Below are 11,315 nucleotides of genomic sequence, written 5' to 3'. Positions count from 1 at the left end.
TGTTGAGGGTTTTTGTATCTATATTCATGAGAAATATTGGCCTGTACTCTTTTTCTGATGTCTTTATCTGATTTTGGTATCAGGGTGATGCCTGTTTCATAGAATGAATTTGGAAGTTTTCTTTCCTTTTGTGTTTTTAAGAATACTTTGATAAGAATAGGTATTAATTCTTCTTCAAATGTTCAATAGAATTCATCTGTGAGGTTGTCTGGTACTGGATTTTGTTTTGGGAGAGTTTTTAGATTAGATTCAATTTCATTGCTGGTAATTGGTCTGTTCAAATTTTCTATTTTTTCCTGTTTTGGTTTTGGTAGTTTATATGTTTATAGGCATTTGTATATAACTTCTAAGTTGTCCAATTTGTTGGCATAAAGATTTTCATAATATTCGGTTATAATTGTTTGTATTTCTGTAGTGTTGGTTGTTATTTCTCCTCTTTCAGTAGTGATTTTGTTTATTTGACTCTTCTCTCTCTCTCTTTCCCTCTCTCTCTTTTGGATGAATCTTGCTAGAGATTTATCAATTTTGTTGATCTTTTCAAAGAAACAGGTCCTGATTTCATTGATCTTTTCTATTGGGTTTCTTTTTTTAGTTTCTGTATTATTCATTTCTGCTCTAATCTTTATTATTTCCTTCCTTTTGCTGGATTTCGGTTTTGTTTGTTCTTCTTTTTCTAGCTCCTTTAGATGTAAGACTATATTGTTTATTTCAGATTTTTCTTGCATCTTGAGATAGTCTTGTATTATTATAGATGCAAGACCCATCCGTATATTGCCTACAAGATACACATTTCAAAATGAAAGACACCTGCAGATTGAAAGTGAGGGTGTGGAGAAACATTTATCATGCAAATTGATATTAAAAAAAAAAGGTGGGTGACAATGCTTATATTAGACAAAAGAGACTATACTAAAAAGACTATAACAACAAAGAAGGCCACTATTTAACAATAAAGGGGACAATTCAATAAAAGGATATAACAGTTTTAAATATTTATGCAACCAACATGAGAGCACCCCAAAACATAAAATAGTTAATAAAAAACATAAGGGCAATATTCAGTAGTAATACATTAATAATAAGGGAATTTAACACTTCACTTATATCAATGAACAGATAATCTAAATAGAAAATCAACAAGGAAATGGTGGCTTTGAATGACCCACTAGACCAGTTGGATTTAACAAACACATTCAGAACTTCTATCCTAAAACAGTAGAATACATGTTCTTTTCACGCACACAAGGAACATTCTCCAGAATAGATTACAAATTAGGCTGCAAAACAAGTCTCAACAAATTTTAAAAAGTTGAAGTCATACTGTGCATCTTTTCTGACCACAATGCTATGAAACTGGAAATCAGCCATGAGAAAAAATTTGTAAAGAGTACAATACATGGAAATTAAATAAGTTACTAAATAATTAATGGGTCAACCAAGAAATCAAAGAAGAAATCTAATATTTTCTATTTCTTAATTTACTGTATTTTCTTTAAAATTGTTTTTAATGTTCATTTATTTTTGAGAGAGTGTGAGACAGAGGATGGGGGGAGGGGCAGAGAGAAAGAGGAAGGCATAGAATATGAGGTAGGCTCTGGGCTCTGAGCTGTCAACACACAGCCTGATGACGGGCTTACACTCACACACCATGAGATCATGACCTGAGTTGATGTTGGACTCTTAACTAACTGGGCCACCCAGGTACCCCATAATTTACTGTATTTTCTAAAGTTTCTACAATGAACCACGTATTTTATTGCTATTATAAATATAATCATATAAATGTGTATATTTATTAAATGTATCTATTTTGCATATTTCTGAAATTAGTCACCATTATTGAACTACTATCAGTTCTAAATAGTACTAACAGTTTCTCAGTTGTCTTATTATTTAGCAGCCCAGACAGATGTTAAATAATTGTCAATAACCATGTGTTACTTCTGATTTTAATATTTCACAATAAATATGATAGCTCTCATTTTTACATAAATATCATGTATTAAGTTACAGAAAGCATTTTTAAGTAGTATAACAAATGCTTATTTGGCATCCTACTTGAGTGTCTGCAAGAGACTGTTAATTATTGTGCTGTAGAACACTCATTCTTTTCTGGTATGCTTTCTCTTCATCTTCTTTTTAATTACATAACTCCTTGAGTTGCAGCTGAGTACTTGGCTGTCCAGCTAAAGACCATGTTAGGAGTAAATTTGGTCCAGTGTGATGTCAGTAGAAGTGATAGCTTCACCTTCTGGATCATGGTTATTATAAGGAAGGAGTTTGTTTTCTATCTTTTTCATTTTTCTGCTGGTTGGGATTGGGTGACAGGGTCTGCTGCCTCAGCTCCATGATGGAAGCCACTTCTGAGAATGTAAAAACAACTAAACCACTTCCTTTGTGTCCAAAGCAGCACACTTCACATCTTAGTCTCTACTGCTCCTTCCCTTGTATCTTCTCTTTCCTGGAACTCCACATTGTTCTGAAGTAAACTTGATCTATCACACATAATCCATTCAGCAAGTCTATCCCCATTTTTTCATAATATATGTCCAATGCAGCCACTTTTTAGCACTTCTCTCTAGACTGAACTTGTCGTAACATCCCTCTAATTGTTCTTCTATTTGTATTCTTTTGGTTATAATATGTTACCCACCAAGTACAGTGCCTTTTAAAAAATGGAAATCAAATTATATCACTTCTGCTTAAAACCCTCCAATTTGCATCCTTTAACAGTTAAAATCCTGGCAAGAAAGTTTCTGAGAGATCCGGCCTCTCTCTTCTCTGACTGCATAGCATATCCTTTCCTTCCTACCCCAGTCCTCTTTGTCAATTGTGATTTTCCTACTGTCACCAAGATACACCATTGTCATATTCACCCTGGGGATCATATATTTGTTGTTTGCCTACAAAGTTCTTCTTTCACATATTCTCTTTCACATATTCTCTGCATCATCCAACTTCTCTGAGAATTTTTTTTTCTCACTTGCCTCCTAAAATATCTTCTTCCTTATTTGACACTTTCACTGCATCCTGTTACACTTTTGATCATAGTACTTAGTATTACTGTAATATATATTCTTTTTTTAAAAAATTTTATTTAAATCCAAGTTAGTTAACTTACAGCATAATAATGATTTCAGGAATAGAATTTAGTTGTTCATCACTTACATGTAACACCCATCGCTCATATCAGGTGCCCTCCTTAATGCCCATTATGCAACCCTCATTTTGTTCTCTGTTTAAGAGTCTCTTACATTTTGCCCCTCTCTCTCTTTTTATCTTATTTTTCCTTCCCTTCCCCTATGTTTATCTGTTTTGTTTCTTAAATTCCATTTATTAGTGAAATCATATGATATTTATCTTTCTCTGACTGACTTGTTTCACATAGCATAATACACTCTATTTCCATCTATATTGTTGCAAATGGCAAAAGTTCATTCTTTTTGATCACTGCATAGTATTCTTTTGTGTGTGTATGGATATATGTATATATATATATACACATATATATATATTTTTTTATCTGTCAGTCGATAGATATTTGGACTCTTTCCATAATTTGGTCTTTTTAAATTTTTTTTTAACATTTATTCATTTTTGAGAGAGAGAGGGGAAGGGTCAGACAGAGAGGGAAACACAAAATCTGAAGCAGGCTCCAGGCTCCAAGCCAGCTGTCAGCACATAGCCCGACATGGGGCTCAAACCCACAAACCGTGAGATCATGACCTGAGCTGAAGTCGGCCGCTTAACCGACTGAGCCACCCAGGCGCCCCACTCTTTCTATAATTTGGTTATTATTGATAGTGCTGCTATAAACTTTGGGGTGTATGTACCCCTTCAAATCTGCATTTTTGTATCCTCTGGATAAATACTTAGTAGTGCAATTGCTGAGTTGTAGGGATGTGGAGAAAGGGGAACACTTTTGCACTGCTGGTGGAAATGCAAACTGGTGCAGCCACTATGGAAAACAGTATGGAGGTTCCTCAAAATATTAAAAATAATATATATTCTTTTAATTAATATTTAGTACCATTCTCTCTCAGTATAAGTGGAATGATGACATGAATGTTGTATTGCTTATCCTATATCCCCAGAACTTAAACTGCCTGCCACATAGTGTATACTCCAAAAGAAATGTATTTAATAAACCAACGTTAGTGTTACATGAAATTAGCAATTTTATATCTTATGTTGATATAGTTTATTAATAGAATTGCTATTATCCACTTATTCCTAGACTAAACTCTCTTGATCGTGCTCCATTTAATTTGATGTCTGATATTTTGTTCTAGTATTTTTTTGATATTTATAGATGAGACTAATATAAATTTTTGTGTTATCTCTAAAAGCTTCATAAAATGAACTGCAGCCTTCCACATTTTCTTATGCCTCAGAATTTTCTATAGAAGAAATACTATCTTTTCCTTATAAGCATAAAATTGCTAAAGCCAGAATAGTTACTTGAATAATTATTTTATGACTTTCAAAATCCTTTCATGATTAATAGAGCAACCAGGTACTTGATTCCTTCCTTTTTCAATAACACTTCATTTTTTTCACCAGACAAATATTTATTCATTGGAATTTTCAATTTTTTTTTTTTACAAATAGTTTATTGTCAAATTAGTTTCCACATAACACTCAGTGCTCATCCCCACAAGTGTCCTCCTCCATGCCCATCCCCCCTCCCCCCCACATCCATCAGTCCTCAGTTTTGGAATTTTCAATTTTAATATCAATGATATTTTATATTACTCTATGATGATTTTAATACCTATCTTTGGTAGTTTTATTCCCTTCTCATTCCCAGTCATATGTGTGTGCATGTGAGTGAGTGTGTGTGTGTGTGTTTGATCCTTTAGATTAGTCATAAGTTACTTCTGCCAGGAAAACCACAGTTTTTTCTCATTGTACCTCTTTTCTTCTTCTTGACTGTTTATCTGCTTTATGTCTCAGTTTAAATAGAACTTCCTTATGGAGGTCACTGATTGCCTCAGTTCAATGAGGTTTCAACTGAATTCCACCATATCTTACTGTTTTGGTAACATTAGTTAACTATAAACAATTATTGAAAAAAAAAAGAAGCAATATAAAAAAAGTGTGTGTGTATGTATCTATCTACATATACATATATATGGTTTGGAAGAGACCTGTGTGGGATTTTGGGGGAGCTGGCAATCTTTCTATTTCTTAATTTGATGATGTTAAATAAACTTTTACTTAGTGATAATTTATTGAACTGTAGACCAAATATTTATGATGCTATATTTCACAATAAAATTGTATTACAGACTGAATATTTATGATGCTCTATTTCACAATAAATTTGTATTTAAAACTCCTCTTTTTCTCATTTTTCTGATAAGAACATTACCACATACCTGGCAACTGTTTAAAAAACCGACATTTGGACACTATTGCTGTGGTAATTTGGGGGTTATCGAAATATTTTAAATAAGAGAGTATAAAATCTATAAAATTTAAGAAGAGTGAATTTAGATATAGGAATCAGTTATGAAGATATTTCAATAGTTCCCTTGAGACTATGATTCTGGAAAATATGGAATTATAAGGACCAGGTTTGCCTCCATGCCTGATTCAACCAAATCACAGACAATATTTTGAATAATGGTTTTTAAGGCATTGTATAACTGACAATACAGGACAATGATTTTCCCAAGAGATGTGAAACAAATGAGGTGAGATCTACAATTTCCCAAATGAACACCTTGACAGTGAGTCCAAGCTTTGTGTAGGGTGGAAAACCGCAGGCAGAACCCCACAGGCTCCTTAAGTTGGCAAGATGGAGCTGACCATTTAGGGAGATCAAGACAGATAGAGTTCACAAGACAAAGCAGTGGAGAGAAGGTAGCTACAAAGGGAGAGAACTTCTGAGATATCCAGAAAGTCACTCTCTTGTATTCAGCTGAATCCTAATCAGTTTGTGCATGTAAGGAAAGGAAACCATTTGAACAATCCAAAAGGATTCAGCAGAAAAGTGCCCAATATTCGTTCCGGGCCTGGAGTAGTGCCTTTTCCTACAAGCCAAACTAGAAACTTTATATATGGAGATCTGGATAGAACACCTAAGAGTTATGTTTCATTAGTGGGAAATAACTAGCTATAAGACTAAAGGCTGCTCTTGTCTTGTCTAACAAAGCTTAAAAGCAAGGCACAATATGATTGTTTCTAAATAACTTAACTGTGTCCCAGAAAAAATTTCAAGAATATTTATAATAATACAAAAATATTTAGCACCCAACATGGTAAGAATTGTAATATCTAGCATCCAATAAAAAATTAGCAGACATTCAAAGAAGCTGGAAAATATAACTCATAGTAAGTAGAAAAGGAATCAGTTAAAATATACCTAGAATTTAAGTAGATGATAGAATTAGTAGACAAGAACGTCAAAAGTTATTACTGTATTCTGAATGTTCAAAATGTTATGTAGAGACTTTAAAGTTTTGAAAAGATCCAAATAAATCTCTCCCAAATGAAAACTGAAATGTCTTAGATAAAAATACACTGGATGAGATTAATAGCAGATTATTTTGAAGAAAGAAAAATTAAGAAAATATTGAATATAAAAGTGTAGCATTATGTTAAACCATTTTAGCTTTTTCACATACATGTTGCACTTCTGGCTGATGATGCATAAAGATTTGCAGTTAAGCTGAGCTGCACTCACATTTTAAATGGCATCAATATCAATGTCATCATCCTTGTTGTCAGACTTTAGGTACACTGGCAGTCTTTGAATACACCACCTCTCATCTTCATCATCTTCCTCACCACCAGAGGATTCCTCCTCTGCTTCCTTTAACTGTCTTATGAATGGTTCTGCTTTGACACAAATCTCTTTGTCAAGGTCTTTTGAAACATACTTCTTAGAGGCCTTTTCTGATCAACTGATGATGACTTCTTTCAACAGATCTGCATCATACACCTCCTTCAAAATATGGGGGATCTTGGAAATGAGCTGAACTTGATGCATCACTACCACACACTCCAAACCATGAAGAAGGTACCATTGAGCTATTTTGTTGTGACAAAATCATAGGAAATGGTTCCTGTATTTCTTAACTTGTTCTCTAATCTTCTCATTAAAAAGAAATTCATGCAAAACAAGAGGGGCCATGGCTTTTACATCCAGTCTTTTTGCTTCAGCAAAACAATTTCTTTGTCTGATGAGTCAATAATACCTTCTTTCTTTTTCTTAACAAAATCAAACAGGATACTGACCTGCTCTTAAACAGTCCTTTCCAAATCATCACTGAGTCCCAGAACTTTTGCATGGTCACTGATTTCATCCATTCTGCGTCTTTGAGCTTCCTCAGTTGTATCCTCCCCCAATCATCCTCCTCCTCTTCTTCCACAGCATATGGAGGAGGACTGATCTCATTTGGTGGTGGGGGCAGGGGGGGGTCTCACTGCTGGACATGGAACCATTTTCCTTGTCTTTGCCCTTCCTGTTTTTCTTTTCCTTTTCTTTCTTTCTTGTACCACTGTCACTATTCTCAGGTGGGTTTTTGAGAATGAACGTGCAGGTATGATGTGTGTCAAGCATGCCTTGATAACCACAGGCTTTACAAGAATTGCCTATTGTTTGCTTCTTTGGATTGACATGCAGATCTGTTTCAGGATTCTCACACTCAGGACAGAGAACAAATTTTTTTTAAATGTTTTATTTACTTCTGAGAAAGAGAGAGAAGACAGCGTGAGCAGGGGAGGGTCAGAGAGAGAGGGAGACACAGAATCCGAAGCAGGCTCCAGGCTCTGAGCTAGATGTCAGCGCAGAGCCTGATGCAGGGCTCTAACCCCAGAGAACATGTCTTGTAGCTTATTTGCCTCATGAGACCCATTGACAATGTAATTATCATTCTTTTTTTTTTTAATTTTTTTAATGTTTTATTTATTTCTAGGAGAGAGAGAGAGACAGCGTGAGCAGGGGAGGGTCAGAGAGAGAGGGAGACACAGACTGAAACAGGCTCCAGGCTCTGAGTTGGCAGTCAGCACAGAGCCCCACGCGGGGCTCGAACCCATGAACCGCGAGATCATGACCTAAGCGAAAGTCGGATACTTAACCGACTAAGCCACCCAGGCACCCCTGTAATTATCATTCTTAACATCAAACTTGTTCTATGCTCCCAGCTCACAACCAAACTATTTGGTGGGATATGTTGGAGGCCAATTAAGTGCCTTTGCAATGTCAACCATGTTGACTATAACTGTCTTGATACCATTTCCTTTGCCCTCAACCTGGGAAATCAGACAGGGCATCTTGTAGCGATAGAATTGGTCTGACACACTGCAGTTGACATTGACAGACATTTTGGCTTATTAGTGGCTTTATCAATAAGATGAAAAGATCTTTGATTGCAACTTTTTGGTATCTTCTGTTTGGAGAAGAAGGGATGACATAAACGACTGCAAGAGTTCTCAGTCTCTGACATGAAAAAATTTTTGCCACTGAGGCTGTAAGTTTCTTGCTTGTATGCTGTCTTCCCTATACAGGTACCAATGATTGTGCAACAACTCTCTGACATGTTCTCACTCTGACTCAAGAAAATAATTGAATTTGAATACATAATAATGTAAACTTTCTAGAAAGCAAAAGGAAAAACATACAGAACATCTGTGATTAATAGGAAAACTTCAAGAGACCCTCTATATGTGTAATTGGAGCCCCAAAAGGAGAAAAAAGAGAAAAGAAAACAAAGAATTTTGAGGAAATAGTGTCTTGACAATTTCAAATTTTAAGAAAAACTGTAAATCCACAGATCCAAGAAGATCAACAAATCCCAAACACAGGAAACATGAATACATGTATAGCAAGACATACAACAATTAAAGTACTAAACTCATGTGATATAGAGAAAAACCTTAAAACAACCGAATGAAAAAATATACATTGTGTACAGAGGAGCAAAGTTAAATATAAGAGCACATTTTTCTTCAAAAAGAATGTAAGAAGACAATAAAAAATTTTTAAGTACTGAAAGAGAAAAAAAGACCTCTAAAACTAGAATCCTGTACCAAATGAAAATATCTTCCAAAAAAGAAGGTAAAATGTTTTTATGTATTTACAAGATCTGAGAGAATTTAACACCAGTAGACCCATACAAAGAACATATGTTTGAAAGTTCTTCAAATAGAAGGAAAATTGTATCTCTCCATTTATTTAAATATTCTTTAATTTTTTAAATCAGTTTTTTAAATAAATGTCAGCATTGATATCTTTTACATTTATAGCTAATTAATCATGTGTCTGGTGCTATTATAAATAACGCCTGTTTTAAACATTTTAATTCTAATTTTTCATTGCTAGTATGTAGATATAGAATTGATTTATGGATATTGTTCTGTACTCTACAATCTTGCAGTAACCTATGCGTATGGAGAATTACATTAACTATTTTTTTAAGTTGATTTATTTATTTTGAGAGAGAAAGTTTGCACACACAAGTGGGAGAGGGACAGAGAGAAAGAGAGAGAGAGAATCTTAAGCAGGCTCCACACCCAGAGCAGAGCCCAGTGTGGGGATCGATCTCATAAGCTGTGAGATCATGACCTGAGCCAAAATCAAGAGTTGGACCCTCAACTGACTGAACCACCCAGGCACCCCAGATTAACTAATTTTCAATTAGAACTAGAGCTTTTAAAATTTTTTTGGTTGATACAGTATTATAAGTCATAGTGCCCACAATAATAATGGGCCAAAGAGTTAAGCCAGACCAGAATGTCTGATCCAAGAGTGTCAGTCTCAGATGAGACTGCTTTAATTTTTTATAAAATCAAGAAATAAACCATATGAAAGATATGCCAGATATTAAGGACAATGACAGCCGGAGGAAGTTTACCTCCCCAGAAACTACCTGTATCTAAGAAAGCATACTCTTAGTTTAGTGATCCTAGCAGCCAGTGTAGGACATCTATAACCATGGGTGATTCCTGTCTTTTGTTCCTTTCCAATCTTTGAGGTTGTCTGAGAGGATACTATTTTAGTTTACTTCATGTCATCTGGTTGTAATGTCCACATCTGGGTTATCTTAATCGCTGTAGTACAGTTCATATCTTACTTTATTTTGTGATTCACTTCTAAAAATTGTTTTAAAGTTTATTTTTAGAGAGAGAGAGTGAGAGAGGGAGAGGAGAGGCAGAGAGAGAGGGAGAGAGAAAATCCCAAGCAGGTTCTGCGCTGTCAGCATGGAGCCCAACATGGGGCTCTCTCTATCTCATAAACTGTGAGACCTGAGCTGAATCAAGAATCAGATGCTTAACCAGCTGAGCCACTCAGGTGCCCCTTTTGTGGTGCACGTCTTGCTGCACCACTGAGCCTACCAGTCGAGGCCTAACTATGACCTTACCATAATAAGCTGATGCTCAGTATGTGCAGAGAAACTCTGGTAATCATACAAAGTTAAGCAACATATTGGAAACATGCATTTTCTTGAGATATGAAAGAAGTACATAAATAATCACAAATACAAATATTATATGCAATGACAGTGATAAAAGCTGAAGGAGAAAATGTTGGAAAAACTGGAGCATTTTATTCAATAAAAGGAATTTCTAATGATTTCATTTAAATGTGAGAGGATTGCTGCATAAGATAAGGAGTTCATTAACTTTGTTATATTCAAACGGCAAAACTAAGACTAGTGGGAAGAAATATTAAGAAAGGAAAATTTAAAAAATGTAAGGAAGAACGTTAGAATAATTAGAGCTGTTCGAAAATAGAAAAACTTTTTTAGGTAATTAACTCCCTTTTATTGGTAGTGTCTAACAGAAGGAGAAGGGATATATGTCAGGGATACTTTGAGTAAAATTTCTGAACTGGTAGCGGTTTGTGAAAAAGAGATTAATACCTTTTTCCCCCAAAAGAGCCCCATTGAAGTAGGTCACCAAAAATATTTTTAGAAGGGTGAATACACTACCTTGGAGACAGAAAACTTTAAGTCTCTGTCAGACTAAGAAGGCACAAGGATTTGGTATCCAAACAAGCATTTTGAGAAATCTCAGCCCTGTCCGTGAAGTAAAATTTTGTAGAACCCCATTTAATTAGAATATTAGGAGCAGGCTATTTTGTTTCTCTGAGAATAATGGAGATGTACTCCTTCTTCTTGTCCTTTCGTAGTATTCCAGAATGTTTGTCCAAAGAATAGCTGTTTACAAAAATTAGCATATCACTTTTTTGTCCCCTGTAAATTAGCATCCCTAAGTGGCGAAAAGATTTTTCCAGGCTTCCAAGGACCTTTATAGCATTCATCAGAGTAACTCAAGCTGAATACATTTTTTTGCTTACACAAATT

The 11,315-nt window shown here is 35.0% G+C and overlaps 1 pseudogene; it reads right to left on the bottom strand.

Annotated features, from left to right (window-relative positions):
- Nucleotides 1–6,694: 6,694 nt before the first annotated feature.
- LOC144228868 (eukaryotic translation initiation factor 5-like) lies at nt 6,695–8,334 on the bottom strand (annotated as a pseudogene).
- Nucleotides 8,335–11,315: the final 2,981 nt, after the last annotated feature.

The sequence above is a fragment of the Crocuta crocuta genome, unplaced genomic scaffold, assembly GCF_008692635.1.
Source record: "Crocuta crocuta isolate KB4526 unplaced genomic scaffold, BGI_CrCroc_1.0 scaffold305, whole genome shotgun sequence".
Classification (NCBI taxonomy): Eukaryota; Metazoa; Chordata; class Mammalia; order Carnivora; family Hyaenidae; genus Crocuta; species Crocuta crocuta.
Note: the sequence above shows the minus strand (reverse complement) of the source record. Positions and strands in the feature narration are given on the sequence as shown.